Raw genomic sequence first — 6,916 nt, 5'->3', positions numbered from 1 at the left:
CCCCTCCTTTGGCAAGAGCCCCCCAGTTGCACACAGAACCGCTGCCTCCTGACAGTGGTGTCTGCAGAACGTGATGAATATTCCGTCCTGAGCGCTGGGCAAATGTGCTAATTCCAACTGCATCAGACGCCAGGCTTTTTAGAAGAATCTGCTCATCTCTGCGTCCCCCAGCGCGTTCCAAATCCATCCCGATCCCTCATCACCGTTTTGGCGTCACGCTGCACGTCAGCAAGACGGATCTGCCCGGCGAGGTTACGGGACGTGGCTGCGTCCACGGATCAGGGTTTTCGTGGAGGACAAATAGGTGGATTCCTTTAAATCGCTTGACACATAAACCACGCAGTTGGAAAAATGCAGAGGTATTCTAAAACAAATAACGCTGATATTCACATGAGGCGAGGATTACCTCCTCGTACTACTGACCGACTAGGGGGCACTTTACAGCTTCCGAAATGCTTTTCAAACGTGTTGACTTCTCTTAACCGGTCAGAAGAAACCGCTGGGGTTCGTCTGAGGACAGACGGGGAGGCCGAGGCCGGAGGGAGGTGGGTGCCTCGCTCCGCGCTAGGCGACCAGGCGCTGCACGAATTCATCCTCACAGCTATTTAGTAACTGAGAAAACTGTCTCGAATAAACAAAAAGTAAATAAAGTAAAAATGAAAAGCACACGCGGCTTAGCAGAAGGCAGGCCCTGTGGACGGCGCTGCTCTAAGGAGAAGGATGGCCGCAAAGAGAGCCAGGAAAAATAACGAGAAAACTCGGCCCGACCGGCAAAGAAAAACTGCTCGGCTTCCCTTGTGTACCGTCCCCAGAGGGCTTAAAGAGTCCCTCGGAAACAGGGACAAAGGGTCACTGTCCCCTCCTGATGCCCGGTGCCACCTAACCGCACAGCTGCCTCATAGCTGCGGAGCAGGGGGCAGAAACGTGGAAACGTCTGGTCGGTCCCCACGCTGCTCAGATGTGCCTGTTCCAATCCGCGCTTCGTCACGAAGGAAATAAAGGACCCGCCCTAACGCAGCCCCGTTTAGACCCACTCGATGCCAAGTGACGCGGCTTCTAGACGACGCGACCCCCGTGTGCGGCCGCCTTTCCGTTTTCACCTGCTGCACCGGCCCCTTCTCTGTCGCTGCCAAGGCCTAGCCCATCCATCAGCCAGACCGACAACGGGGCAGGGATGGATGGCGTACATGCTCTGAAGGTCAGGGAGGCAGGAGCTGTCCAGCACCAGGAGGGACAGACGGCAAACAGTTCAATCACTTGCCTCCTCGGGCGAGTGACGTCGCCCCTGGTAACAGCAGCTCTCTGTGTGAAGAAATGGACACACCCACACAGACAGGGAGAGGGTGACACAAACTAAGATCCTAAGACGCGGCAGGCGGTGGGCACGTAACACGCAGCAGGTCGACTTTTTAATTAGATTTAGAGAAGGGTCTGGGCACTTTCTGTGGATACGTTTCCGCTGTCCACGTTTTTATAGACTATCTAACTCAGCAGAGCGGTGAACCTGCCACAGGACTCAACGGCATTTGCGGAAGATGAGCAAACCCCGAGGAGCCCCAGTAAGCCTAGGACGCAGCATTGCTGACGCCCCCGGGGGGCTTTCTCCTCGTGATTACGTAGGACGTTAAAACGGGGGTCTTCGTACGAGAGGCTCTCTGATCACGAGGCGCCCTGGGGGCTATGGGCATCACGGACAGCGCCTGACCGCTTTGTCCCCGCTGGAATGTGCCCTTTCTCGACGATGACAACCCACCCTCCCCGCCCCTGCAATCCTCCAGGCCTGAGGACACCGACCTGGGTGAGCTCCGGGCGATGACAAAAGAAGACACTGAGAAGCCGTCACTGAATTTCTTCAAACCCAGACCACGCTGATATGGGACAATCCTCCCACACTTTACAGCTTGCAGGAGTGGAAAAGCCAAGTTGCATTATGAATGGGTCAAGGTCAGGACCTTGGCTTTCTCATGGTTTAGAGCTGGACCTTCTTCAGGAAGACAGGCGTACACCCTGGACTCACCCCAGGACCCTTTCCCTGTGTGGCCTTGGACGGGCCATTTAATCGGAGCTTAAATGAGGCAGGAATCGTGTTCTGCCTTTGCCTAATCTCCACCATGACCATGAGGCTCAGACGAGACGAGGGACAGAAAATGTGTGTGTGACTGTGCAATTCTGAAAACCCAAGCAGATTCCTGGTAAGCCGAAGGCGGCAATGATGAGGACTTTACACCAGATAATTTCATAGCTATTTCTAGAGCAGCAAGGACAGAAAGTCACCTTGAAGCCACGTCTCATTGTTTTTCTAACCACTTCGGAGAACGGGCAGAAGAGAAGGCAGCCTTCACTCAGACGTTCAGTTCTTCCCGAGCAGAACCAGGAGGGCTTCCGCGACCCTGCACGCGCCTTCCGGCTGGTCGGGCCGGTGACCCGTCCTTGCCAGGGCGGACAGGCACGACACGACCTTCCGTGACTCCACCAAGGCTGCTGCTTTCCCCAGACACCTTGTCACCACAGTGCAAGCAGGACGGTCAGCATAGGGGGCGTGGGAACGCCTGGGAGGGAAGGGACGGGGCCTCGATGATGCTTCTCGGAGTTTGGAAGTTGAGGAGATGTGTTGGACTGGGACAGACTGTCCCAGCTGACGAGGTACTGACATCCTGTGCGCACCAGGCAAGAACAACCCGTCCCCAGAATAAAAGGCACCTTGACAGAAGCTGGAGCCCGAGATGATGGCTGTGGACGCTCGCGGAGGCACACGGGTTCATGAGCAGAAGGCTGCTTCGGTCCTGATGTGAGCTCGACAGTTCTGCGGACCCATTTAAGCTGGCACAAAGGTTACGCCCCTGTCGAGCGACGGCAGGATGTACACATGTCGCCGAAAGAGTTCTAACCAGGGGCCCCAAGCCCTCGAGGCCCGAGCGGACAGCTGGGCCAGCAAGGTGTTCCACCATCAAGGGGACAGAGAGCCCGTCTCTGCAGGGGACACATTCCAAGACCCGCAGTAGATGCCTGAAACCGGGGACGGTACTGAACCTTACATATACTCCGTTTTGTCCTATGTGTACATACTACGATAAAGTTTGGCTTATAAATTAGGCACAGCAACAGATCAGCAACAATGACTGACAATAAAACGGAACAACTGTAACAACACGCTGTCGTCGAAGCTATGCGATTTTGGCGTTGTTAAAACAAGGGCGACCTGAACACAAGCACTGAGATGCTGCACCGGTAACCGCGGTGGCAGGGACGGCTCCTAAGTGACCATGGGGCAGGCACACGGGATAAAGGGAGGGCCCACGTCCCGGGCGTGACGGCACAAGATTCCGTCGTGCGGCTCAGAACGGCACGCTACTTACAACGTGCAGGTTGTTTATTCCTGGAATTTTCCACCTCATAGTTTGGGGCCGTGGTTGACCGCGGGTAACAGAAACCACAGAAAGCAAAACCGTGGATGGTGGGGGGGCGGGGTGGGGGTTGGGTCTAGGCAGCTCCCTGAAACTCTAGAGAACCACCTCCAACAGAGACCCCGCGGGGCCGAGAAGCCCCCCGGCAAGGGGCAGAGCAGACCCTGCTAGGCTGGCCTTCAGAAAAGCAGCCCATTTAGCGTGTGACCTCAGAGCTTCCTGGATAATGACGTGGAATATCTGAGCGGACGTGAAGGGACTCGTTCCTTAGATTTTCCAAGCACGTCGTGTTCACGATGCGCCAGGAAGGGACTGCATGTGAGTTGTCATTTTTATTGCCTTTTGAAAGAATATCGAATGCTTTCCTTGCTTTCTACTCAAAGTTCGCTGCTGTACATGAAATACTGAATGCTTTGCTCTAATGCACATGAACGTGAGTTTACGCCTTGTCCGTAATCCCGTATTAATGTGTTTCTGTGATTTTTACCGTGAAGTATATTTCATTCATTCATTAGATTTTTATTAATCACCTCATGCCTCACTCAGGTCCTGGGAAAAACACCAGATTCGGCCAGGAACAGTCACAGGATTCCTGGAGGGGCGCGTCCGTCTCCCGCATCTGCCCGTGGCATAGTCCCTTCGCTGTGTGTCCCCACACGAGTCTTTTTGTGTGAATAAATCTCTCATCTCTCCAGGTACGTTGCATTTTTTACAACATCTTCTATGGCCTACTTTAGCAATTTTAATGGAGCGGGCGAAGCAGGCACCACAACCTGGGTTTGCGTCTACGTGTCGTTATATTTTAACTCCACGATTTGAAAAAGCCACTTCCCCGTGATACACGGTTCATGCCGAACCTTCCCGCTCATTTCCAGTTGCTCCACGGAAACCAGCCCTGGGACTGGTGGGTCTGAGTTCCAGGAACCTCAAATTCCTCCTCCCACTTGACCTCGGGCTTGAGCAGCTTCACGTCACTCATGAGAAAACTCAGGATCCGCTGCGGTTCAGTGTCTTAGCGTCAAATGTAAGAGACGGCAGAACGGCGGCTGCGAACCTTGTGTTTGTTTTCTCTCTGACTCTTGCGAGCCTTCGTTTGTTTACTCGCCCACTTATGATTTAGCTCAACAACCCCGCAGGCAGTTACGTTAGACATAAGCTGGTCACCGGCCGTGACGTGACACAAGGATGACGAGGAACGCCCTTCGACCTTCCGCCCAACACTTCCCGGCTCGGTTCCCTCCTCACCCGGCCCCTTCGTCTCTGCTCCACAGGAAAATGGTTTAAGTTCTGGGATGACGGAGCAGCCGGCTGTGCACGTTACAGGCTCTCAACTCTCTCTGAATCAGCGTGTCCATTCATCATCGATAAGCGCAGGGACGAAAGGGGGGAATTTCCCGATGGGGGAGATGGTTCGAATAGCAGGACGTCTGCTTCCTCCCCGAAGCAGCAGGAAAACTCGAGGGGCAGAGCAGATACCGGGGCCCAGCACGAATTCACAGTCAGAGAAACCAAACCGAGGAACGCGCGAAACACCACCGAACCTGCCGAAAAGGAACAATGTGCCGGCGAGCATTCTGCCGTCGACGCCGAGTGCGCTTAATTACTTAATTGTGAACCAGGGCGACCTGCCGGCTCAAGTGAGCCCAGAGAGGCCAGCACTTGATGAGGCTTTATTAGCCAGGCGTGCGCACGGCTATCCCATCTCGAAAGCAAAAGGCCCGCGTGCCGCCTCTGAGGCACCCCAGGGTCCCTTCGGGCCTGGCCACTCAGCCGCCTCTGCCGTGCCATCTGCAATTCAATTGCAGAGTCCGGTCCGTTCCTTGTACCTCACACTTTCGTAAGGACAAGAAGTGACCCTGAGTAAAAGGGCGTGGATCTGCTCTGGGCTCTGCCGCGTGTGTGCTGTGCACCTGTGGGTGGGAACTCACCCGCTCCGAGCCTCGGATTCCCCACCTGTGAACCGGGGATGGGAGAGAATACCTGTCCGAGGATGGGGAGAGTCGGAGGAGATGACCTAGGAGCGTGCCCGGTACAAGGTGTAAGACTTTACAGGGCCCGAATATGCCCCCAGGCAGACAGGGGTGTGCAGCGGAGGCGATTCGAAATCGGCCACATCGGAACTCCAGCAGCCACGAGTGGAACCCCCAGGGAAAGTGGGAGGGGTCCCCGACCGCCCTTCAACTCGGGGGGGAGCGGGTGTGGGCCAGAGCCGGGGGCACTGCCTGCAATGCCAGGGCCTGAAAACTGCCCCCACTTACTAGCTGGGAGACGCTCCCGGCCTCAGGTCCTTCTCGGCAAAAATGGCAACAACAGGGTGACTCCACGGGGTGGCAGGTGACTCCTCGTCCCCCTTGCCCACGCGTCACCCCGGCGGGCGCCCCCCTGCCCTCCCACACCCCCAACTGCCTGCCCACGCCCTCCTCGTCCCTCGCCTGCGCTGCTCGGTGGACCTCATTCTGTTCCGCCTGCCTGTCGCTCAGACTCCCTCCAGAGAAGCGTCTGTTCAAGGCACAGATCGATCGAGCTGCCTTTCTGAGCAAAATCCTTCAGTACCTTTCCATTTTTCTTAGGATAAAGACAAAAAAAAAATCAGTTCTAAGATAGCCCTCAGAGCCACTCTGCCCTGCCCACCTCTCCGTGCGCATCTCGCCAGCCACACGGCTTCTCCGCACGTCCCTGTCACCACCTCGCTGGCGCACGCCGCCCCCTCTGCCCGGAGCGGTGCTTCCTCCGCCCGCGTCCGCGCTGACCTCCGCTGACCTTCAGCTCTCAGAGCATCTCTCCCCCGGAAGAGGTTCCCTCACCTCCCCGAACAGCCGCACCCGCGGCCGCGGGCTCCCACGACGCTGCGTCTCTCTTCGGCGCCATGATATCGGCGGAAGAGAACGTGACTTCGTGTCATTGTCTGAATCATCGCTGCTTCCTGCGTTAGACGAAATCCCCTGTGAACTCAGCCAGACCTAATACCCTGGAGAGCATTTGCTGCTTGATAGATATTTGCCGAATGTGGAATTAAAATTCTATTATTAGTTTGGGGAAAAAAATATAAAGCCATTTACCCATTGACCTTTAAATTTTTTTAAATTATTTCCTACTCACTTGACCATTACCAAAAAAACAAATCATAAAAATGGACAGAGGTGAAGTTATATACTCCACGAAGCCTAATTAACAACTGAACTGCAGCTCCGTTCCAGAAACACCCAACTCATTTATAAACTCTCCGAGACTTGGGTCCCTCCTTCGAAAATGGGAACAGAGATACTTTTTTCTCCAAGCAGTGTTAAGAGGATCTATAAAATAATATTTACAAAATACCCAGCACGGCGCCTGGTGCATTCTGTTGCACAATCGATAGACATCTATTAGACCCATTGCTACCCATCCGTGAAAACGCGGGCCGGGCAATAACACATATTTCGGAAGGCGGCGCCAAGTACATTCGCTTCAAGGGGGATGGAGGAGTGAATTCGTTTCAGGAGCCGTGACTTTTGCTGTGCTTTGAACTTGTA

The 6,916-nt window shown here is 54.9% G+C and overlaps 1 protein-coding gene across 1 annotated transcript in view; it reads right to left on the bottom strand.

Annotated features, from left to right (window-relative positions):
* The window catches only part of FAM135B (family with sequence similarity 135 member B), a 119,279-nt gene that overhangs the window by 71,260 nt on the left and 41,103 nt on the right, over nucleotides 1-6,916 (bottom strand).

This window comes from Pteropus vampyrus, unplaced genomic scaffold, assembly GCF_000151845.1.
Source record: "Pteropus vampyrus isolate Shadow unplaced genomic scaffold, Pvam_2.0 Scaffold224, whole genome shotgun sequence".
NCBI classification, from domain to species: domain Eukaryota; kingdom Metazoa; phylum Chordata; class Mammalia; order Chiroptera; family Pteropodidae; genus Pteropus; species Pteropus vampyrus.
Note: the sequence above shows the minus strand (reverse complement) of the source record. Positions and strands in the feature narration are given on the sequence as shown.